This window comes from Fundulus heteroclitus, chromosome 13 (assembly GCF_011125445.2).
Source record: "Fundulus heteroclitus isolate FHET01 chromosome 13, MU-UCD_Fhet_4.1, whole genome shotgun sequence".
NCBI lineage: Eukaryota > Metazoa > Chordata > Actinopteri > Cyprinodontiformes > Fundulidae > Fundulus > Fundulus heteroclitus.
Window position 1 is genome coordinate 15135464 of NC_046373.1, and position 26515 is coordinate 15161978.

General features: G+C 39.7%; 1 protein-coding gene across 1 annotated transcript in view; it reads left to right on the forward strand.

Moving 5' to 3' along the window:
- Positions 1-26515, forward strand: part of LOC105935098 (relaxin-3 receptor 1) — a 102302-nt gene that overhangs the window by 17594 nt on the left and 58193 nt on the right. The window contains exon 2 of the mRNA XM_012875338.3: positions 21898-21984. The gene's annotated coding sequence lies outside the window, so the exon portion shown is untranslated. The remainder of the gene's footprint in view (positions 1-21897; positions 21985-26515) is intronic.

Genomic DNA, 26515 nt, shown 5'->3' on the forward strand with positions numbered 1-26515 from the left:
AGGCAGTGAGGGGGGGAAAGTTGTATTTAAACAGTCTGTAAATATCAACTGTAAGTAAGTGCTCTTGGCAGCAGGATACTATAGATCCCAATGCTGAGCCTCAACAGGAATGTCTATGGTAGGATGCTGGTGAGGGAACACATGAAGGATTATACAGAGTTGTAAAGTTAACTGAAGAATAAAGAAACAGCACTTTGATCACAAACATAATTCCAGAAGACACTGGTCATGTATCACCATCCAGGGAAACCTCAATAAGATTTGTTGACCTTCTTTGTGAATGCCATAGGGAGTACCCTCCTTTACATTCCAGCCAACAGAGCTGTTTGCTTGTATGTTGTCTTCTGTATGTCTGGACATCGTTGCCTGGATCCAGCTGGCCAGCTGCAATATTGCATTATTCATAAAACATAAACAGGCAAAATGGATTCCTCTGGTCCACTCCCCACCAAAGTCAGAAGATTAATGAGTCACTCTTTAGGTTATAATTCAAAGTTCATCCTCACATACATCATATTTTGAAGCACATAGATTATAGGAGAGAGAACATTTATCATATGACAGGGCCATACACAAGCTCTCTTGCACACACAACGCACACAAACACTCCTGCTTCCTAAACTTACACACACACGCACTCACAAAATTGTGCGCACACAATTTGTTTTAAAAGCAGACCTCACCAGAGTGGACCTCCTCTTTCACATCTACTTATTCTAATTTTAATCACATATCTCTGAAGCATTACAGTGCCATTTAAACAAACTGATGAGCGATAATAGTCTAAGAAACTCGCCATTTCTATACTCTGCTGCCCTCAGAGAGCCAGACGGATGATAATAATCCATCATAATAATCAAACCACCACACACACACACACACACACACACACACACACACACACACACACACACACACACACACACACACACACACACACACACACACACACACACACAGGGTTATTCAGGTTCCTGTAACATTTAACCCCAAACGTTGTGTTTGGCTAATTGCAGCGTTATTTAATTTGAAGAGTTAATTATTTAACTTAATTTACTCTTTTTTTCATTTTCTGTGGTTTTTGTTGTTTCATTAACCCCATTTATATCACTTAGGGTAGGCTAAATCATATTTACACCATGCAGCACAAGGCAGTGTATAAGCGCCACTAAAATGGTATACATATTCAAACTAGGGCTGTCAAAAATAATCGATAAGTTGATACATTCATTAACAAGATAAATTATTTAATTTTATCCTCTTTTCAATTTTCTTTGCTATTATTAAGCTATAAAGAAAAACATTACTTTTAAATGTATTATTCTTCAGTGTTTGCTGAATTTCCAACTTATGGCATGTTTTGTGGGTTTGGTGAAGGATTAAATCGCAAACAGGATTGTGTGATGAGCTGTTAATTTTTATAATATAATATATAATTTATATAACACGATATACTGAACTTGAGGAGAATAGAACATAAAGCACAGGCACAGGCAGAACTATAGAGAGAAAGATGGGAAGTCACGGGAGGCTTAACAAGAAGATCCATCTGGGAACAATGGCCAACAGTGAAGCTAAATACTGAGGGATGTGTGGAGAATATCATAGGAAGCTGGTGTGATAATCAGAGGATAGGTAAGCAGGGAGGCTGAAGAAGGGAGACTAATTTACATGAAGATCCTGAACTAAGACAGGGAAACAATTCAGAATCAGAAATACTTTAATAATCCCAATAATTCCACCTGCCTTTTCTGAGACAGATCTCTTCAAGAAATTAAACCAACTGAAGCCTGCTGTCGAAAATGGGTGCATTTAAAACAATATTGTGATAAAAAAAAAGATAAATGTAAGCTTAAGGCTGGGCAAGTTTATTTGTATAGCACATTTCAGTAACTGAATGTGCTATACTGAATGTGAATTGAATTGAATTGATCAGCCATAACTTTGAGAGCTTAAAAGCTTTGCATAAAACTGGTCATGAATAACCATGAAAATTGAAACTTTACAGTTTGTTGCAGGCTTTCCTGCAACCACCAGCAACCTGTTGTATTATGGTCCAGTAATGTCATATATTTGGATACAGATCAGCAAAAAGTGCTGTGTTGCTTTGTCTAAATACTTCATTGGCATACATTTGAAAGGATTTTGGTACATGCTGATCCAGCTGGAAGTTTAAAATTAATGATATACAAGCCAGTGATTTATGCTTTTGATTTTTTTTTAACATACAACTTCAGTGTTTTTAACCAAAACATTGGTTAAAAACTTTGCATACAGGCTTAAATATACTATATCCACTGTTATTGGCAGAATTGGTTGAATTTATTTTAATTTGTTACCTTCAAAAATATTTTCTAAAACTTTAATTAGGTTTAGGCCTAAACCTTAAGGCGATCCCAGACATGTATTGTTAGCCTGGTTTATCCCATCAAAAAAACAATTTCGATGTGACCTTTGGAATTGTTGTCCTCTTATATCACCTAGTTTATCCTTTTTACTAGTTGCCATGTCACAAATCACAAATTTCATAGTATATTTAAGAGACTTTATTCTAGAACAACACAAAGATGCACATAACTGTGAACTGGAAGAATTTGATAAATAGTTTTCAAAACATAAATCTGAAATGTGTTGCAGGCATCCACATTCAGTCTCTCTACACTCTTGCACATGCAACAAATTACTTTTAGACATAAAAATATTTAGTATGAGGGATCGCTGCAAAGTCGTCAACATGCTCATTCAGGAGGAGGGAATGCTGCTTGTCAACGACTTGAATCAATCTTCTTGGTTTCCTTAGATAGGAATAGTAAATTGTGTGTCCAATTTACCCTCAGTATAACTACCGCCATCTTGTAAAGGTGAAGGTGTTAGAGGTTTGTTAGAAACATAGCACAGCATCATCCTATGGGCATGGACTGGGGAGCTGGTCAAAGTTTATGGGTAGTTGGATGGCTTTATATACAGGGCAGAAGAAAACCTGTTGAATGCTGTAGAAGGTTTGAAACTAGAATAGAATAGAATTCAACTTTATTGTCATTTCACTGTCACAACTACAAAGCAACAAAATGTGGTTTGCATCTATCCAGAAGTGCTATACAGGATATAAATATTATTTATAAGTGTATGTATAAGTAAAAAGTAATAGTAGGTGACTGTAAAGTGTTGTGTATAAATATAAATATGGAAGCAATATGCACAGATTAGACAGAATATAATAAATATGGGAGCTATATGCACAGATTATACAGAATATAATAAATATGGGAGCTATATGCACAGATTATACAGAATATAATAAATATGGGAGCTATATGCACAGATTATACAGAATATACAGGTATGTTAGGAAAAGGATTATATATGTATTAGCGGGTTTATAATACAAGATAAATAATGGCAGATAAGATTTACAGAATCTATACAGATTGCATACAAATTGTGTATGTGTGTGAGGGGAACAGTCCATGGAAACTAGGGTTTAGGTTCATATTTAAGCAGGTAGATGACTTAAAATATGCAAGCAGACCTATAATAAAATTTTAGTTAGTTAGTGCCAAAAGTTATTTGGCACTGAATAGTGGTTTTAGAATGGCCCAGTAAAAGTTCAGACCTAATTCCAACTAATAACCTGTGCTACATATAGTAACTTGTTTTAAAAGGCAAATGGTGCAGTTTGCTAAGGGACATTTAACTAAACATCAGTGTGGTTTATGTGTAAAGTTCAGCTTGTATGTATGATTTTGCCCTTTTGTTAATTAGGGGAAACTTGTTCACCCAAATATTGTTAATAAAAATGAAATTGTATATAGCATTAATGACTCGGTGTGGTCTCGCCCAGTGAACGCTGGAGATAGGCACCAGCACCCCCCGCGACCCCATGAGGGATTAAGCGGTTTGGAAAATGGATGGATGGACTCGGTGTGGCAAAAAGCTGAAAGAAGGAAAAAACTGAAATTGTGTATATCATCAGCTCACGTCACAAAAACAGCAAACAAAAAAAATTTATAATTGAAAATCATTATATTCTTGCCCGTCATGTCTTTATGTAAACATCTGACTCAACCCTTAAGGTTGTCACCTGCATGCAAATATGGTGTCTTCTAACAAAAAAGCCTGAATGTATTTCACACTATTTATATTCTTGAGACAAGACCCATGCAATATGGTTATAGAAAATCTCTTAGATGTACAGTAGGAGTGCTGAGGGTAAAGGACCATCCGGACAACTCTGAACCGAGCTGTGGAGGAAAAACTGGAAGTCGCAGCCTCCAGGAGAAACTTGGAAAGTGACAGTCACATCTATGAACTGTACAAACATGCATGAAATTGGCAACAAAAGGGATTGCAGCCACTTGAAAAAACACATCATCTCTGAATACCAGCATGTTCATTGGATTAGCTTCTGGTCACATATGAAACATGGACTTCATCAACTTCTCCAGCAACTTCTACGGACGGCCGATAACCTCTCAAACATCCCAGCAAACATTAACCCCGCTTCTCAAAATGACACACTGCATTATGTTCTAATCTTGCCTCAAAAAACCTAATAGGAAAGACTAATTTGAGTGGTGATGGAGCTGAGACTACAGCTGAAGCTCTAGAATAGATGCAGATATGGTATCATAATCACAAAGCGGCCTGACGGCACACATTTAGGAACAAATTGGTCTCTTCACAAGTCCAATCACACTTTCAGAGCGCCGATGCCAGCAGATTGAATTCTCTCTAAATTGGCATGGCAATGTCACAGATGCCACTTCAAATGAGGTTTGAACATATATTCATTCTGTAGCTCATTGGCTTATGTTAATCCTCTCTATTTGCCACTTGTCAGCCCGCGTGTCATTTAGCGTCGCCATCATCTCACAGCCTTTCATTGACTCGCACAAGACGAGTCAGTCTTTCAATCAAGAAAAAAAAGAGGACTCCGATCAGCTTAAGGTTTTCAGGCCGCTGATTAGATAATAAATTATGCCAGAAATACTTCCCATTTGGAGCAATTTGAAGACTCTGTGGAATGATTTATAGCTGTGAGGTTGAGAAAGTGGCTGTAGTTGGATAGGTCCACCCAGTACTGAGTACAGACCAAATATTGTAAGCATTTCCAAGTTTAAAGGGAAATGGACCCCAGAAGGAGAATAAGCTCTTCTTCTTTTATTTTATGATCATATAATCCTGATATCGCCTCCTGGAGTTGGGCTGAGGGCAAATATACTCTGTAGCTCAAGCTTCACCTGCTGAACAATGTCATGTAGTTACAGCTATGCTGTATAAGAAAAAGCACACAACCTGTCTGACATTAAACTGGACCCAGCTTTGCCTGGTTTAGGTCAGTCAGGATTAGCTGTTCTTTGTTTGCTAAATGCCAGAATAATGAGAAGGGAGGATTTAATATTTTCTTACATCCATTTCTTTGATAGCTGATAATATGGCCTTAAAACTGTTTAACGCACATCTCACATCTTGTGTGTTCTTCCAAAAGCTTTTCACAATAGTTTACTGTAAACCTGCCCCATTCCTCCAAACAGAATTGGTGTAACAGGGTCAGGTTAGTGGGCCATTGTTATTGGACTATTATCCTAAAGTCACTATGACCTGACGCCACTCGGACATGGGAGCACTGGAGACACAAGAACTGCGCATCAGCTCCACTGTCCACTGATTGCCAAGGCCAGTGTTGGCGTATTTGCTGTGCGGGATAGTGACTGTCTTTGTTTTGTCTCGCGGCAAGGCCTCTGTCAGGTATTAGTGAGAGGCGAAAGCAGGGGAGAGACAGAAACAGGGCAGACAGACTGCGGCAGGACCGTTGGGTGCGATTACTTCCATCTATGTAATCTCCGCTCTGTTTCTCAAATAAAGTGCTGGAACTTGACTACTTCACCGTTTCCTTATTCAATAAGTCTTGGAGGTCAGTTATGGTTTGACTTTCCTACCACAGCCATCATGCTCTCCCACAACTTTTAACCTCTGTTCACAAATTATTGATGGGACTGAGATAACAGCCCTGTCGTGGCCATCCCAAAACATTGACTTCTAATTTCCTTAAGTCACATCACTAATTCAGAGGCATTTTAAGGGTAAACACTGATCAGCACACCACTCTAACTTCCTGGTTGATGTCTTTAGTTGTTGCTACAGCATTTCCACATGATGTGGTATCGATGTGCTAGTCCCATGAACCCCCCCCCCCCCCCCCCCAATAGCGTGATGCTGTCAACCTCCATACTTCCCATTTAGGATGCTGTTCTCAGGCTTTGAAGCTTCCCTTTTTTCCCTTCAAATACAATGATAGTCATTATGGCCAAACTATTCAATTTCTAGTTTTATGAGACGTCAACATGTCTTCAGATCCTGGAGTGAATTTTCAAACTGTGACTTGGCATTTGACTTCGCTATTTGAGCAATGGCTTCTTCCTCACCAAGTGCCCTTTCAGCATGTGCCAATAAAGGACTCATGTTACTGTGAATAACGGCATCACCTTACCAGATTGAGCCAGCATCGCTACTAAGGCTTTTTCCTGGGGTTGGTATATCCATCCCATACCGACACATGTTCATCCCTGGGATGCAGAGCTCATCTCCTTCCTGAAGAGTTTGATGGTGGGACACACTGATGGTGTTCAAAGCTGCATAGAACTATTGTACTGTACTATTGTATTAGACTTTCCCATATGTTGACTGATTTCTTTTCCATGATGTCACACAAAAAAAGTAGTGCTTTTGTGGCACTCAAAGACAATTATTTTTTTTATCTCATTCCTTGTAATAGTTATATAATTTACAGCAGATTTAATGTTAGTGTAAAAGAGCACAATTAAACTGAAGTGATAAAAGAAACAAAAACAGCTGCAGCTTCATGACACAAAGCACAATTCCAGCTGCTGACAGGTTATAAAATGACAGAATGTTTTAGAAACTGAAGTTTCTCTTTCTTCTCTTTCATGACGGTTTTTGCATCCCTTGCAATTTCTGTTTATCTCCATCATGACACATTTGCTCAGTTTGCCAGCTCCCTGATGCTAGGGGATAAATAAACATTAAGCAAACAAAAAAGTATTCAGTTAGAATCATCATCATCATCATCATCATAATCATCATCATCATTATTATTGTTATTATTATTAGAATCCCTATAATACAGTAGCTCTTCTGGCATAAATCTCAATAAATCATCCCAGTTACACAAGTAGTTGTTGTATCGCGCCCTGAAGTTCAGATAAAAATACCTGAACGAAGCAATGTCTGCACACGGACAAACTCTGCTGGCTTCACCATACCTTATATACAAGATGTCTTGCTCGTAATTATATTTAAAAAAAAATTTAAAGGGCACTTGTTATGAGAATTGTCGCTTTTTATGTGTGTCATTGTATATATTACAGTGTTTAAAGTAAATGTCAGCCCCAAAAAAGCTTTGGTTCTTTCTTTGTTTCCCTCATGCCTTCTACGTCAGCAGTTTAGATCCGCAGGGTGAAATTAGTCACTTCTCCTGCACCGAATAGATGAGTTGGAATCGTTCAATTTAATCTGAAAAACTTTATGGTGGTAAATTGAAATGTTCCCTTAGCCATAGAAACGTCCTTAGAAGCTATACAGCATGGGTTGAAATAAAATTGGCTCAAAAGCTTTCCGTATGGAATGTGTTACTTTGGGAAGCAGCAAATCATACGTATTCATTAACATCTATCCTGTTGCATGAGGGACTTGAATGATAGAAACTTTTAACTTACAGTAGCTAGGTCTGAAGGAGCTCATTGCAGTAAATCTCATCTTAAGATCCCTTTTTTCCCAGGGAAGCAATCCGGAACCTTGAAGTGAAGCCTATGGATGAAAGTACACTCACTTGGTCCAGATGGGACGCTTTTACCTTTTTCCCAAAACCCGGAGGAAAGCAGTCCTTCTCTAATTAAAAGAACTAATTAAATTAAACTCGGAAACAAACATTTCTTTTGCTGATTTTCACCTTACTGAGGTGCTGAAGATCTGGCTTTGGTTAGGAATTAAGGACTTTCCCTGTATGAGTTTCTGTAAACTGTGCTCACTATATTCTTAGCACACATATATATATATTGCTTTCTCTTTGACATGACTTTATGAAAACATAATATTTATATAGTTGGATCAAAGTTTGACGTGTTTTTTTCTTCCAAGCATTTTTTTTTTTTTTTGGGTAACTTCCACTGTGTAGGAGTTGCTTTAGGATTGCGGGCATGATATTCATTTGCAGACAACAGGAAAACTTTCTAAAATAACTAGTTTCCAAGGAAACTGACACAGTTTTTCTACTCACTATGTGTAAATGCATGTAAGATTGCTAATTAGTTTCTTAGACAATTTAAATTGTTTTCTGAAGTACAATATTTATAGCTGTATGATGGTCATCAAGTGCTTAATTACATGTAATTTTTTATTTTATTTTAAACTTTGAGTATTATACAAGAAAAACGGCATTTCTGCATCACGTCTTAAAACAGGTTTTTATTTAATCAGTGTACAAAGATTATAGATTTGACACTGTTTGACATATTTTAATGAGAACGTAAAAAGTATATTTAAAGCTTACAATTACAAGTACAAATGTTAATTTTGCATCATAAATATAACATAATTCTCTTCTTTGTTTTGCACTAACACATGGGTTCTTATTTTTCTCTAACTATATAGTGCTCTGCAAAGTTACACATACTCCTTGAACTTACACTGTGTGGCCACACAGCCAGAAACATTGATGTATTTTAGGGGTATTTATAGGAGGTAGGTTAACATAAAGTAGTGCACAATTGTTGAGAGGATACAGTCTGAGTCCCGGGTTTGTTTCTGCATGAGGGCCAGAAAGAGAACATTTGCTGCTTCTAGCAGGTTTTCTTCTACGACTGCCCTGATTTTAGCTTCATCCATCTCCCATCAACTATTCCCTGTCCCATCTATCTATCTATCTATCTATCTATCTATCTATCTATCTATCTATCTATCTATCTATCTATCTATCTATCTATCTATCTATCTATCTATCTATCTATCTATCTATCTATCTATCTATCTATCTATCTATCTATCTATCTATCTATCTATCTATCTATCTATCTATCTATCTATCTATCTATCTATCAATCGATTCTACCGCTCAAAAGGTTTGCAAAAGGCATAGAAAGAATAGTTCAAACATTGATAAGGTTAGACATAATGATTTGTACTTAAAATAATAACTTTGTCCTTTGGAGCACTTACAGTCTTGCAGACATTTGGCGTTCTAGCTGTCCGTTTGTTGAGTTAATCTGAGGAAATGTTCCCCCATGCCTCCTGAAGCATCTCCCACAAGTTGGATTGGGTTGAGATCTGGGGACTGTGCTGGTCGCTTCATTATAGACAGAATAGCACATTGACTATGTTTAGAATGTATTTCTGTTTTATTTAATGTTAATTCTAATTAAAATTATGTTAATTCTAATTAAAATTATTATAGTGTTATAAGTACATGTCTTTGTGACTTGCTGTGAAATGCTGTCTTTATGTTCTTGTGCTTCTTGTTATTTTAACCCATAAGTAAAGCCAGATTTTATTTTCACAGCAAAAAAGAAGTTGTTCATGGTATTGGTTTTCTCTGATTTCTGCCGCTTGTTTCCCTTGAGGATCATTGTGGGTAGGTCATATAATCTTGCACTACTCATCAGCTCCCCTTTGATGAACAGATGAGAAGTCCTTCACTTTTTGAGACATTTCGATGTGGTTCAGTCAGGCTCAAACCTAAAGTACGAATCGGTGAGAAGTGGTGAGTAGAGAAAGGGGAAAAAAAGAGGAGCTGAGCTCCATCACTTCTTTTCCAGGTGTCTCTGGCCACACGATTTCCTCCACGTTCTGCAATCAGCTCCCTTAATGAAATAATAATTAACATATTATAATTGTGCCGCACTTTGATTTGACAGGAATCATTTTACATGCCTAATACTATGCTAATTTAATCGGTTTCTCACTCCACAGCCTGACCTTTTGTGATTAAGCTTTAAAGGCGAGCTCTGTTTTGCTCACATTGATGTGGGTGTTTGGGTTTGAATGCACAGGAAGATTTCATTTAGGACTAAAATGTGAACATTTGTTGTGTTTTACTGCAGACAAAGATTGGGAATTCATGGACCTAAAACCTTTTGTATCGCTGTATGTTCCCCAAGTACATAAGCTCAGAGAACTGAAATCCTAAAGAAAACAAGGAACACGTCGGTGCAGACCTTTAGACACAGTTGATGACAAAAACACATGACGTTCCTTTTCTCTTTTTTTAACAGTCCAATGTTAAATCAAACACGTTTTGTTTTTCTGTAATGATTATTTGATTTTTTGGCAAATTATTGACATTTGCCCCCCAAAAAACAAATAATGTGAGAGAGGATTCTTTAGAGAATTTTTGATTTCCTTATTCAAATTAAGAACTTTAAATAATTTTCCTCAATATTGAGCTAGATCACTTTTTAAATAATTTGACTTGAGTTTAGGAATCCTTCTACATGCTACTGACATCACTTTGCTATCCCTCCCCTACCAACCCACCAAACACAGGACCCCTTCCACAGCTGTAGCCTTTTTACTGTTTTCCATCCTGGTTTGATTCTGGGTAGTCCTGGAAACTACAGAATAGGCCAGGACAGTATGATATAGAGTCTTACCACATTGGTTAACACTCAGGCGAAGAAGTGCTGGCAGCAGGCTCCTAAAATACTCTTCTCCCGACAAGGCTTGATGGGTAAGCCACTATGGTCGCTGACGGCGTCTAGTGGAGAAATAATAAACTGCACAACTGAGAGGAGACAAAGTCTCCCAGACCATAACAGTATCGACCCAGAAATTCTACACAAAAATGTATAACATCCATCCATCCGTCTTCTTCCACTTATCCGGGTCGGGTCGCGGGGGTAGCAGCTTCAGTAGGGAGGCCCAGACGTCCCTCTCCCCAGCCACTTGGGCCAGCTCCTCAGGGGGAGGAGGTGTTCCCAGGCCAGCCGGGAGACATAGTCCCTCCAGCGTGTCCTGGGTCTTCCCCTGGGCCTCCTCCCGGTGGGACGTGCCCGGAACACCTCTCCAGGGAGGCGTCCAGGAGGCATCCTGACCAGATGCCCGAGCCACCTCCAGCTGGCTCCTCTCGACGTGGAGGAGCAGCGGCTCTACTCTGAGTCCTCCCCGGATGACTGAGCTCCTCACCCTATCTCTAAGGGAGAGCCCAGACACACTACAGAGAAAACTCATTTCAGCCGCTTGTATCCGGGATCTCGTTCTTTCGGTCACGACCCAAAGCTCGTGACCATAGATGAGGGTAGGAACGTAGATCAACCGGTAAATCGAGAGCTTCGCTTTTTGGCTCAGCTCTCTCTTCACCACAACGGATCGGTACAGCGCCTGCTTCACAGCAGACGCTGCACCAATCCGCCTGTCGATCTCCCGCTCCATCCTCCCCTCATTCGTGAACAAGACCCCAAGATACTTAAGCTTGTATATGTATAACATAATTAGCAGATTGGGGGGAAAAAATTCCAATCCTTTGATAATATTATATAATTATCAGTGCTAATGATGCTATGAGTATTATAACATCAAAAGTTAAACAGGACTCTCTAAGTTCATACAACTCTGCAAAAATAAATTAATAGATAAGTTACTGATTTAATAAAAAGGTAGGTTTAAAAATAAAAAAAATCACACTTAAATTGTGATTGCAAATTATTATTTGTTTCAAGTCCTTTCAAAGTTTTGTGAATTGTGTTTAGGGTGGATGTACTCCCAAGTTTCAAATATTATTTAATTTTTTACAAATGAATTCCATCCAGTAAATGAAAATTATGCATCTAGCAATGAAACCTCTCTGATGATTTTTCCTGTCTTTTTGCACAGTTAGAGTGGGGAACCACCAGTGCCACAGTCGTTACCAAGCTGGAAAAAAAGTTAATGAAACAATTACAAATGAAATACCTTTACTTCACTTTTTAAGTGGATCAAAGCATTCAGGAATTGTTGATTAATAACATACATATTCTACTATTTCCCAAGTCCATACATATGATGTGAATTAGGGGCTAATCTTATCCACAGGCTTCTGGGCTGGTAACTTCCACCCGCACTAAGGACGATGGTTTCAAACATTGGCAAAATCTCCAACGCTCTCTTTGAGACAGCATCATCAGAAATAGGCATCTTATAGTCATGGAGTTTCCGTGACAACTATTAAATGCCATCCTCACTCCAACCACTATTTGGGAGTAATTCAAGAAACGGCAAAAAACAACTTTTTTTCCCTACCAACATAAACTTAAACAACTGGATTATGTCTTAATTAAACTGTATGCTATGGTCAGATGAGACTAAGGTTAATGTTTTACTCCAAAAAACTGCTCATGTCCTCTGTTCCCTACAGCGGAGGACCTGTGATGCTGTGGATCTGTTTCTCTATTTAAGGCCCAGGAAATCCTTGTTTAAATTTTCGCTCTTTACCTGGAGATTTTGAATAAAGATCTGGTGGATTAAGAAAGCTGAAATAGGGGAAGCGCTGCACTGCAAAAATTTTACTAAAAGTAGGTAAAATGTTCTTGAAATTAATATATTTTCCCTTGGTATGAGCAGCTAAATACGACTATTTGCCAATGGAATAAGAGTTCTGCACTTAAAATAAGAACATTTAATCTCCATCATCTTATTTCAAGTGCCGGATATCTAATTATCTTACCTTAGGGGTAAAAATTCTAATCCCATTGGCAAATAGTCTTATTTAGCTGCTCAAATCAAGGGAAAATATACTGATTTCAAGAAAATTGTATTTACTTTTAGTTCCCTTTTTGCAGTGTGGGTGTTTTATTAGTATGACGATACCAAGAATATTGCCCAACAACCCTGAAATTATTCAGATGACGCAGAATGAACTTTCTTCCGGAATCATCTCATCCCCTAGACATAAATTTTGAAGAAAACGTGGAAGATATAGAGAAAAGCAAAAGACACAGAGGGCTGTGGATGATCTGGGTGATCAGGAAAGAAAAAGCCAAAAAGAAAGAAAAGGACAAAAATGCGTCTTTCTGTGTGTCCTGTGAAACGGTGCAGAAGTCATGCTGTCAAAGGAGGGTTCCAACAACTGTGCCAACTGTGATTTTGTAAAAAACAACAACAAAAAAAACACCCAGAAAACAATTATAACTTAGTTTGGGATTAATTATATTTAGGCTTTCACACATCTTTACCAAGGGTGCCGCATGATATGATGGGGGTTTCTTTATGTTGCAGCTTTAGAACACGTGGTTTTATTGCTTTGGCATTTGATACCCTGCATGCTTTCACTCCGGTTTATAATGTAGGAGATGTTAAAATAGCATCTTGCTCTACTATCACGGACAGAAAAGCAAAAGCAAAAAAAAAAAAAAAAACAAGCTGCAGCATCGGCTCAAGCTGTCTTCTCTCAGGTTCCCCTGTCAGTCACTGAGGCCCCTGGCTCCGACGTCCGGTCCTCCTGGCTGAGAGTCAAACCCACCAAAATCTGGCCTCTGCTCCAACAAAATAATCCCCCTGTAGCGATTAAACGCACAAACAATCATACTTTTAGATTATGATTTGTGATGATCGCACTGGGTTTTTTTTTTTTTTTGCCCTCCAGAAAAAGAGAAGTAAATAACTTTTTGCATAATTAGAGAAGGTCAAACAGTCTGAGGGAGATGCAGGAAGTGGAGAGGAAGTAATCGGAGGAGCAAGCTGGCGTTGGGAAGACTGACAGAAAATGTGCCAGCCAGTAACAAGACAGCATATTGCCAGGCTTCTTGTTTTGCTGTATGATGGCTCTGAAGCCTCCAGGGTGCTCTGACAACATTACCATACTCCTTACCCCCCCTCCCCCCCACCCCCCTCACTGTACACAATGCTCGTGTCATTGCCTCCTCGGTGTGGCGCCGCCTGTTTCAGACATGACACTGCTGCTGTTTTAGAGTGTCACTTGTGGTTTCAGGCATGAGCTTATTAGTTCAATCAGACCCAGCGTGGATGCTAGTGAGTGCCAACTTAAAATCAAGTGTGGCCTCGCTGCGTTCGAAAGGCAACTTTGCCAAATCTCCGTGTGAGTCTGTTAAGTGTAAAATTTGATTTCTTAAAGCGAGGTGTGTGTGTGTATGTGTGTGTGTGTGTGGTTAGATTCCCGCTTCAAATTCTTCTCTGCCTGGCTCGATGCTGCTTTGCTCTCACACCTCGCCACTGTTAGTACGTTTCCACGCATGTCACATTAATATCAACACAAGCAGCCATTAGAGAGTCATTATCAGCCGCTGTCGTCATATAAAGAAAACAGTGACTTACATTACTTTTTTTGGCTGCATGGATCTTTGTGAGAGGGAGTCCTTGTCGTTGCATCGTGAATCGACTGGGATTAATCACATTGTATTGGTTCGGTCTCAGTAGCCACACCCTGGCCTGATTACTGCCAGACGAGTGGAATCAAGAAATCACTCGAACGGAATCGGTGGGGCAACGGGAAGTGGAGTAAAATGTCTCCATAAGCCACACAATGGGCTCCAGGCCCAAAGGAACTCAAGAACGGATGAAAATGAAGTCACTTACACCTGTCAGTCTGGAAAAGGGTAACAAAGCCATTTCTGAGGGTTAGGAACCAAAATGAGAGAGTCAAATATCTTACCTGACTCCGCCAGATAGATTTGCTCCGCATATCCATCTGGAAACCTTCCGTTGAAGTAATTTTGGGAAGGGGCGAAAATACTGGTTAGCTGATTGGCCTATGTTGGTGATAGACGGGCCAAATGAACCAATCAGATTCATCATCGCACGTAACAGAGCGACGACGAAAACACAACCACAAGCCAAGCTGCTCTTGCTGCTGCAGGTAAAGGCTCGTTAGCTCAGCAAAGAAATACTCTGTTATTCCAATAAAACTTGCTCGATAGCCACGCTAACGCTAGTTTCATCGGCTGAAGCCGCCATGTTCTTTAGACTGAACTGACGCGCTTCTCGTTGCGTTACACCTCAACCCGCCTCAAAGCCAACGCTGATTGGACGTTCGTTTGGTGAACGGCTCCAAATTTTCTTTAACGCAAAGTAGCCAGACTGATCTGCGAGTGAAACCTTGAAAGCTCGCGAGATCAGGATGGTCTCATGAGGCTATCAAATATCCCCCAAGAGGGAAAACATAAAACAAGGATAAAGGTTCCCAGGAGAGGCCTGGCCTACCATGATTACTCCAAGACCATATTAAGTAATCACCCAGGAGGTCACAGAAGCACCCAGAGTTATATCCGAAGCCCTCCAGGCCCCCCTTGGTCTTTCTCTGAGTTTCATGGCAAAAGCCACTGCTGACCAATAAGAAGACAAGCCCCATTTCACATTTCCTTAAAAAATAAATAAATAAATAGATAAACATCTCGCTAATCGCCTAGATTTTTGGCAAAAGCTGAACCTTCCTCTTACATCAGCAATTCAGAAAAAGAACATCATACCGACAGTGAAACGAGGTGATGCTAGTGTGATTGGGTGGCCTGGAGTGGCCTTGCTGCTTCACAACCTGGACTCTTTAATGTAATTGTTAGAAAGATGGATTTGTCTCTCTGCCAGAGAGTTCTGAAGGAGAATGCATGGCCATCAGTTTACAGTGATGCTGCTTGTATGTTTTTACTTCACTGCCGTCTCGTTTTGTCCTGACTCTATGTCCACCAAACGCCTCAATTGTCAACTAAAGAAGTTAATGACGGGGAACAAGGGCTAAACGGTGGCATAGACATAGCACTCAACCTATAACTGTGGTGGGGATAGTCTTTAATCCAGAACCTCTTTAGTCAGGCTCATTGTCATCTAGTTTGATATTAAGTCATGGAAGAAAAAATAGAAACTAAATTAGTTGAATTTTCTTTTATTCTTTCAGTTTTTACTGAAATGATGTGTATAACTGCACTTTGGTCCAGCTTACCATGATTTAAGTGTGCCAAGTAAATAAACTGAGCAAAGAAGACAGAAAGCAGAGTGATCGTAGAAAATATTGTCATATATTATTTGCTGTTCATTAATTGCTGCTGCTGTTGCTGTTTCTCCAGTTTAGAGTAAGAGTAAAACAGAAAGAGTAATTTAATTTGCTATAAAAGTAGCCCTCATGTTTTAAATTCATTCCATGACCAGAGCAACCACTGACCCCGCCCGCTGGTTCTGATAGGAAAGGCTCACATGTTCATGAACGGAGATTTCTTTCTTTTTAATTTAAGAAAAAATAGATTTACTCAAGTTGATACTGTAATATGCCACTGATCTGTCTGTCTGTGTTTGTCTGCCTCTCTCTCTCTCTCTCTCTCTCTCTCTCTCTCTCTCTCTGTTTCTCTTGGTCTTTTTATTAACATTTAATGGCATCAGCTTTGTTCCCAGAGAATTTCACTCTAAAAAGTGTGCAGTTAAACTCACCTTCTGCTGGACTTGCTGCTAAATTCATCCAGAGGACATCATTCCAGATCACATACACCTTAGCAAAAAAAAAGACTCCTCTCACTGAAGGCTCAAACCTTTCGTGAGATCTTTGGTCTTGATGATGAATCTCTCCTGAACAATCAGATAATGGGTCAAAAAATGGGGCTAGAGTATATTTCACAAACCTGGAAGCTGTTTTGCCTTTGGATTGCTCCAAGGAGCAAAAACACACACTCAAATTAACACCTATGAGAAATAGCAACAAATAAAAAACACATTTTTTCCTCCTGTTCCTTTGTATTCTCCTCTGAACCTCTGACTGGCCAAAACCAATGATTTCTCTTTGGAGAAAACTGGGTTTTTGGGCCAAAACAAGCATCTATCATCTGCAACAGATCTGCAATGAATAGCTTGTTAAACACCCACCTATATAATAAAGACTACTTGGATCTTTAAACCAGTAATTTGAAGCAATGGTTCTGGTTTTTGTGATATCGTCAAAGGTTCTGGTTTCATGTGGAATTTCAAATGTGAAGTGACTGTCTTCCCTTTAGACTGTGTGGTTTGAGCCGACGCTGTTTTCTGTTAATGTTACAGAGACTTTGTGTTTTATAATAAAAGACACCACTATTTTAGTAAATAAAGACACTAACTGTAACTCACACAGCTGAACTAATCTCCGAAAAGTACTCTAATAGTTATAATAACTATTATAATATGCATTTTCAGAACCATTGTAGTAATTTTCAAATCTTCATGTAAAATAAAGCAGATGATGCTGTGGGGCCAAAATTATTTTCTATTTGAATGCAAAGGAAAGCCTGTTGATGTTGGTGTGCACAGTGCAAGAAAAAGCATGTTATTGTCTCATTTGTATCTTATGGATTGAAACCCAATAAAATAGTTGTTACGGACTCATACAGTTCAGAGGGCCTTGTAAGTAAAATGTTAAGCTAGAGGTGTCTAGTTTAACATTAACATCATTCGGATCAAATCTATTTAAACCTCATTTGAAATTGATTAAACATACAGTCTATTTGTAAAAAACAGTCAAAATGTGTAGTTTAAATGCTTTCCGGGCATTAGAAGAACTGCAGATTGAGTCAAGTGCTAACTTTATATACGGGTTAACCCTAACCCAGATTATGTAAAAGAGAGTAAACAAACAACTAACAACCTAACTAGAGAAACTGTAGGGATAGTGTGTTCAGGGTAATGTAAGTGTTTGAAAAAGTTAAATTTGCTGTATGATCTGAACATCTGAGGACCGACATCTATCCAACTTGGTTAATGTCAGATCAATTTTATATTTTTTAAACGTTTTTCTAATGTGCAGAATGGCATTTGTGGGGGTTGTTGTTATGGGTTTTGCCCAGGGTGCTTTTTCTGGCTGAAAGCAGGCCATATGGATTTCAAGAATGAAGAAAGAGGAGAACGGAGTGCCTTAAACACATCTACACTCATTCACACAAGAGAGTAAATGGATGGTTTTTGAGCAGCTGTCCATTCTAGTGATCACATTTATTCAATATGCAACAAGTGTGAAAATTGCACTGATTAGTTACGCAATAAACTAATTCGATTTGAAATCTAATTGTCGTATCCGTGCAGCAAAGATGCCTCACAAACCAGCTGCATAAACACACTAATGTGAAGTAAAAAAGAGAGAAATGCTTCATCAGCCTAACCCTTTCTTTTTAATACTATTCCATTCAAATCGAGGTTTACGGCAAAATAAAACCAAACGTGACCGGATACGTCAAACCATTCTAGGTATATTTGCGCAACGTGGAATAAGATAACACCGCCGTGATGCTTGATCATGCTTCACGAATGTGTCGGGAACTTATATCCGCACATTCACAAGTCGAATGTGATGGCATCCGTCAGGGAGCATATTCACAGCAGTGACGGCGTGTTAAACATCTGGCATGTGAGTGATCGGGAAAACAAAGGGAGCCTCTGAGAAAGCACGCCTGCAACAGAAAAGATACCTTAGAGCCGGAATAAAACATTTCTTTTAATTTAAATTACAGGATAAATGACGATTTGTTTACTTTTGTCAGGATTTTAGCGAAGGCGTTCCCTTAATTTCCGCGAGCGAGCGTTTCCATCTCGTTTGGGCCCGTTTCTGTTTGTGGCAGTGAGGATAAAAGAGCTTAAGGTTTGGCATGGCTTGTTATTCTACCCGGCGCTCAGTCACGCAGCGGCTCCATGAGAAAAGAGAATAATGCCGGAGAACCGTCCTCCTCTGTGGTGCTTTCCTCTTTCCCCTCCCTTTCCCCCTGCAGTGTGTGTGAGTGCTATCCATCTGTCAGTTGTCAGTGCCAGGGAGTGATACAGAGAGCTGTCACTTTTCATCAGCCTGCGTTGGAGAGGCCTTTTGCAGCTGCCCTGCCTGACTCCAGGCCAAAGGAAATGTGGACAGGGTGGAGTGAGCTGAGGAGAAAATGGAAAAAAAGGAGAGGGGAGGGGGGGGCAATTAAAACTGAGACGATTAAAGAAAGCTGCGGAGAAATGGGAACCGGTGCAGGACGCATAACAGACTGTAAATATCACATTACTTTGCCTTGTTTCTTTCACTGTGTCGGTATGTGACTCCGCAGGGCCTAATGCCCTGTTATGATGTTCTGTTGGTGACCAACAGGAACCGCTGCAACAGCTGCAGAGCGATCTTCTGTCATGTTTCCATAAGTTGTGACTCAGGAGGTTGGAAAGCAACAAAATTACTCCGGATGGATCCAACGACGATGGGTTGAAAGACAACTGCGGCATGTGACATGAAGCTGCCATCAACCAGAATTGAACATATAGAGCTTTTGTGGTCCCTGTTCTGTTGTGTGACTCAGAACAGAACCGCTCCCTCCAGGTCAGGGGTCAGTCCCTGCCGCCGGCGGAAGAGTTCATGTAGCTTGGTGTCTTGTTCCTAACTGATGATTGGGCGAAGCAGGAGGCAGATAGACGGATTGGGGTCTCATCTGTGGATAATATGGGCTCTGCTCTGGGCTGTTGTGGTGAAGAAAATAGCTGAGCTGAAAAGCAAAACCCCTGATCTACTGGTCTGTGTTTGTTTCAGTCATCACCTACAGTGACGAAAAGAACAAGATTCTGGATACAAGAAGCTCGAGTGAGTTCCCTTGGTCAAGCTCAGCCTTAGAAAAGAATCAAAGTAAATACAAAATGCAATTTCAACGGTGATTTCCTTAATCGAACAAAAAGATGCAATGCTGACTGACTCGTAAAAATATAATCATCTTGGTGGCTTGGACCTTCATTTTTGATTTTTTTGGATCAGTTTAGAGTTGGTTGTTCTGTAGTGCCGGACAAATTGAGGGCTGAACATTCTACTATTGGATTTACTGCAAATCTGATCAAGTTTGGTTGAAAATATACTTAAAACACTTAAAATAGAGCACTAAAACAGCATCAACATGTTATGGGTCTTATTCAGTTTTTTACATTACAGATGACAATGTGAAGAGATAAAAGTACTTTTTCTTGCTGCCTTAAAAAAGTAAGATAAGATAAGAAATACCTTCATCGTCTTACAGTGGGTAATGTTGGACGTGATAGTGGCAAAAACAAGTAGACAGAGTTGCAAACTAGACTAAAGTTAAGTTCTAAAGCTACAGAGAATGAACTTATCAGAATCGCAAGAATAAATATAACAAGAAAGTGATGATTGCACAATTATTGCTAACATATAGATGGCATATAAAGGTAGAAATTAAATATTCAAGTCAAACAGAGGTAATACTGCAGCCAATTTACACAACGATGTGAGAAAAATGTGCAATACAAGTAAACGATAAAGCATCCCCAAGAGTTTTGGTTATTTGGCTAAAAGCTTAAAGGATAAATGAAGCATGAGTTTTAGAGCTTGGTAGATAAATGGCACTTCATATTACAATCCACACAGGACGAAAACCTGCATTATTAAAGACGGGCGGTTTCAGCTGGTCAGCGTCACTCTCGGTTAGCGGATGCTGCATGACTCAGATGTCTGATTTTAAAATTTAGAGCAAAAGACACACGTCAGCTTTGCTCACGTTTGTCTGCTATCCTCTCATGTACCAATAAAATGCTCACGTGAATTAAAATGTATCGTTTGTCGTTTTTTAGATCAGTTTGAATAATACATATACAGCAGCAATGAGAAGTGTGGAATGAGAAACTAAGCGACGCAAGCGTCTAATTATTCCTGATCTGATGAGAATGGGAATCAGAGCAATGTAGTTGGTGTCCAGCTCTGTGGTCGGTTTAAGGCACAGGATTAACTACTTTTTTTAGGTGTAATGTGGCAAATGTTATATGTGTGCACAGCTTAGCAACACTATACAGGCTCCTTTAACTTTTCCACGTGGTCACATTTCAAAACCTCCCTGTATTTTATTGGGATTTTCCTCTGATAGACCAACTTAAAATAATGCATAACGGTCTTGATTCTTAAAGCTCCAGACAGGTTTTCTTCTATTTCCCTGTATGATGCTGAATCCATTTTGATGGTGGCATGACACACACACACTTTAGAGTACACAGTGAGGACCGTGCCTTGACTTCCATTTATTTTCAAGCCTTTCTATGGCCTAACCCTAACCTAAACCTGATTGACATCTTAGTCCTAAACCTAACCCCTAGTCCAGAAAAAAGTGAGGATCAAAAATAGGTATTCACTTTACATCAAAGTCCTTGCTTTACTAGTAAAATGAGCAAAAAAAAAATTATCGCTCAGCTGCAAGTACAAGAACACACACACACACACAAACACACACACATGTTTCAAATGCTTGCTGAGGACATTGGCTTGAATTCCATTCATTTTCAACCCTATCTTTGGTGTTACCCTGACCCTAACCCTAACCTTTACCAGTATATATTAACACCTAATTAACACCTTAGTCCTAAATCAAACCCCTCGCCCTAAAAACGTGAGGACCAGAAAAAGGTCAACAACCTTGTCATTCTTTGCTCTAAAGCTAGATTTACCCAAAGTACAACTAGTAATTGTCTTGTCAATAGATCCTCTGACCTGAGCTACGGATCTCTGCAGCTCCTCCAAAGTAACGATGAACATCGTCAGCTTCTCCGAATAACGCACACGGGGTGATTCTTAACAACCAGGTGACCTTTGAAGGCAATTTGTTGCACTGAATTGCATTTATGGATCCGGAGTTTAAGAGGGGTGAACACATATGCACACCACTTTTTTGAATTGAAATAGTCGTAAAAAAAATTTTTTTTTTAAAACAAATCGTTTTTTCCATCCACTTCAAAATTATGTCCATTATTATCTTCCACATAACACGTCGAATAAAACACATTAAGAGGTTGCCCTTGTGACAGGACAACATGTGGAAAGGTTCAAAGCATAATAGCACTTTTGCAAAGCATTGTATTTTGTGATGCCAGACGTACAGCGAGAACTTTATCAGTGAATATTTCTCCTCCTTTTCCCTTCCAGCCCTCTCTATGAAGCCACCTTCAGGAACATCGACATGACAAGCATGACGAGTCCTCAGCTGTGCCAAAGGATCCAAACGCCGAGCCTCGGGGGCCCTCACTGTGAGAAACTTTTTTTTTTTTTTTTTATCTTTCATCTCTCTGTTTAGTCCTTTCAAATAACTGTAAAGAAAGAAAAAGATAATCTACAGCTGCTGGAGCTTTTGATATTGATAGTTGTTGTTTTTTTTTTTTTCGGCTAAAGATATTGATCTGCTGTTGCTGTGAGAAATGCTTCACTGATTTTTCCACGAGACAAAAGGGAACGATGTGCACAAAATCTTTTAGTTCCAGAGCGAGGAAATTCATAAAGAAGAGTTAAGAGGCAGCAGCTGCAGCTGCAGCTTTCCTGCAAACCTTGGCTGTGTATTGTCATTTGCTGTCCTTTAATTCTCTTTCATACAAACAGGTATGAGTAATTCGGCGACATGATTGCCACTTTCAGCAACGCCATAATTCAGAATGAGGCTGTTACGCCGCACGTTTCAGGAAGAAGATAAAAATTGTTCGCGTTGAGGCAAATTGCCGGCTCAGCAGAGTTTATGAATCATTTGGCAACACGACAGGAACAGAATCAGAGCGCTGGAGTTTTACAGCCACCGTGATGAATACCTCACATCAGTGGGAGAAATGTCATTGTGTCGCGCCGCGCTTTGAAAAGAAAAGCATTTAAAAAGCAAAGTCAGGGCTGGAGATGTTTTAAACGTGTGTGTATGGGCCTTTTCTATTGTGAAGGGGCAGATTTTCTTCCTTTAACTTGTCGTTAGGACAAAAAATGTTGATTGTGCAATGCAAAAGGCCTTGAAATAGCGAGACCATCTGCTTTTAGAATAGCTCTTGAAAACTTGGCTTTCACCGCGCAGTGCTGGATGCCAGTGGGCAACAAAATCTACTGGGAAAACGAGGGCTTGAATCACAGTGCTAAAGAGTCGTCTGCAAGCTGCCAGCCATAACTTAGATGCATTCTGGCTGCTGGTTTGTATGCGAATAAGCATCTCCTATCATAAACACACACGATCCATAGGACAAATGATTTCCAGATAACCCACATATGCACCTTTACAGCACAAAAAGGAAAGGATCTGCTCTTTGCTTGAACAGCTAAAGAGAGAAAAATAAAAACAGTTTATTACTACTTAAGTTACAGCTAAATCAACCACCAAGTGATGCGGCGTATTTGCACCAACAATGTTTGCAGCAGGGTTGGATTTACTAAACAGCACATATGAGCGTGAGGCCGTCATCCAGAAGAATCCGACCTGTTGAGAGCGCCAACGCTACCAACTATAGAGCCCAGCAAGGCCTCTTGAAATATGTCGCATTTAACAGCCTGTGAAATTGCTTTGTTTTCCATGAAATAAACTCTTCGTTTCTCACGAGTTGTAAGCCATGTTTACCGCTCAGTGACAGTGGATTTGAAGATATTTTTTTTAATGTTTGCTTTGTACTGAAGCTGGAGAATGCTTGTCTCCATAAAGGTTCCCACTGGTTAATGCCAGTGAATCTTTGACATCGCCGTGGAGGATTTTTTGTTTTTGGTTCAGCTACATGGTAGGGTGTTCGAGCGTGGACAGCTGTTTACTTTCATATCTCAGCTACTCAGTTGGATTTAAGTCCAAGATTTGACCAGGTCTTTCCAAAATCTTCTTTTTGATCTTTTAAAACCTTTTAGAGATGGAACTGCTGATTTGTTTCGGCTCCTTGTCCTGCTGCCTAATCCAAATGTGCTGCTTGTTATGAGAACTCATGGTTCCATCAATTAGCTTTCGGTGTGATGAACCTTTTGTGAAACGCTGTTAGATTTTACAACTGATGTAAAAGAATGCAAAACTTCCTAAAATGTACATTTTTGTCGGTCCGCGCAGCATTTTCAGATGTCTTTGGGATGATCAAAGGATTGGGATGATTGGCATTGGACCTCTGTCATGGAAACCGTTTCTGTCCAGTCTCATTCTCATCGTGGATTTGTGAACGCTCAACTTAGGTGATGGAAGCAAGGTCTGCAGTGTTTTAGAAATGAGGTAAACTCCTGTATGAGTCGTCGATGCACTCTTGGAGTAACTTTGGCAATACAAGCACTGTTTTATGTTTTCACCATTCGTGGATAATGGCTCTCGCTTGTCGTTTGCTGGATTCCCAAAGCCTAAGACTGATAGAGACTGATGTTTATCAGTCTCTATCAGTCTAAATATATTAGATGAGAAGGATTGTCTGTGATACACAGAGTGGTTGTGCAGTACAGAAAGGCAGGTTTGAGGTGAGCAGAATATTTTGCTGGCCTTGTTTGTGATCTGGGACAGTTATGTTTTGTGTTTCGCAGAGAGAAAAATTGTACCAGGATAAAATATTAAAATTGATGACTGATTCACTGAGTTATTTACAAATCAGTGGTAAAATGTCCATGTTGGTGGATTTTCTCAGCAGGTGGAGATTTTTTTTTCTTTAACTTGAGTTTTGTGCTTTTTAAAAAAACAGCTGGGTGTCAGTTTCTGTCCCCAGGTATCTAAAAGACTCCACCTGCTCCACCTGCTGGCCCTGGATGCTGAGAGGCTGAAAGCAAAATGATCTGGCAGCTTTGTCTCTGCCCCCGCAGCACAATGCTTTGGTCTTCGTGACATTCAGTTTTTGAGAGTTTTTTTGTACCGGTGTAGCGCCTCATGTGAGCTACCATGGCCAAATGTTGTTGGCGTACACAGAACAGAAGTATAGATACAACACAACCTTGGGGGAGCCATGTGTTCAAAACAGTGTTGTAGTCAAGTCACTATGCCTCGAGTCCGAGTCCAGGTTCGAGTCTCCAGTGTTCAAGTCCGAGTCAAGTCCAAGTCATTAAAAAAAAATCCGAGTTGAGTCCGAGTCGAGTCCACTACTCATCCGAATCAAGTCCGAGTCGAGTCACTGTTGATCCAAGTTCGTTGTAGGATCATACCGTGACGTGTGATGTATGACATGAAGCAGTAACATTCCATTGCACTAATAGATATTAAAATCATACACCAAATAATATTCTAATGACATATTAAAATTATAGCCTAATGATATAAAAAAAAAAAGTCGAGTCTTTTTCTCAATTTCCGAGTCAGAATGATCTGAATGTAGGAGTCTGAGTCCAAGTTCCAGTCATCAGTGCTCAAGTCCAACTCAAGTCACGAGTCTCTAAATTTAGCTAATGACTCGGACTCGAGTACTACAACACTGGTTCAAAACCACCTTACTCGATTTGAAGGAGCTGTTGTGGTCTGGTCCGTAAAACATTTTGAGTCCATAAAATCAGTGATGGATGCAGCTTTTCCGAAAAATGCTGATACAGTGTTAAAAGACAAGAGAAGTCTCCAGGTGTTTGGTGATGTTGTCTAAAAGCTTGAGGCTCTCGTCTTCTGCCCCATGCCGACCTCATTCCTTTTTCCTGGTCACGTGCAGTTCTGTCCATACATACACGTAAAACCATTGTCAGCTCCACCAGTCTGTAATCTTTAAGGTCTTTCAAGTGGGTCTTTTTTGGGGATGGGAATTATCACAGATTCCTTCTACTGGTTAGGGGGACCAGAATCCAGAAGCTGCAGATGGAGAGGTCCACCTACCTGACTGCAGGAGTTCTTCAGCACACTGCCTCTGAGCTGAAATGTGGGTGGAGAGAGCTCGGAGATGGGTGGGTGCAGGTCCATGTGTTGTTGTTGTCGAACCAGCTGAAGAACTTGTTCAGCTGGTCCACAAGAGAGGCAGGATCTGAACAGTGGAGCACTGCAGGCGTTGTAATTAGTGTTGCACTATCAGTATCGGACGGGGCCCCGATCCAGCACTAAAATGTTGGTATCGGTATCGGCGAGTACCAACAAAAAGCTGCACTATTTTGGCATTTGAGAGGCAAAACTCAGGGTTTAAAAGAGATTATTCAATTATTAATGTGATTTTACTGTCTTACTGTTGCACTGCTATTATACATGTTATAATTTCACGAATGTTGCACTATTTTAGCCTTTGAGAGCCAAAAGTTTATTCTATTATTGTCACCCATTCCAGGTAGGCAGTAAAAAGTTCTACTACCCTAAGTAGTATGCAGTTCTTCATATATACACACAACCATCAATTTCAAACAGATGATATCGGTATCGGCCAATACTGCACACCCAGGTATCGATGCCAAAAAATGGCATCGGCGCAACACTAGTTGTAACTGAACCCATTGTGGAGTTAGGGCCATACACGCCTCTCTTGCTTTTCTGGACATTAGTTTGTTCTCCAACCCGTTCTTATATTTTATCTTGGCCAAGACGGGCACCCATCGATTCTTTTTCCAATGCCTCTAGCCCACTTTTGGGCTGTCATCCTACTTTTTTTTCTAAAGGCCCTGATAACCGTGTAATGTTTTTTATACCTTTCTAAACTTTTCAGCGTGATATTAACATTTTTGCAATATAGGACGAATCGTAGTAGTAACAAAACACTATGTTGTGTTTTTTCTGTCATTCAGCCCAATATCAGTATCAAAATCAACATCTGTTGTTCAGTTTCTGTTTAAAATGCCCACTTAAATCATTCAAATATGGTTAATTTTTAAAAGATTTAAAACATATTGTTTCCAGATTAGAAAGAA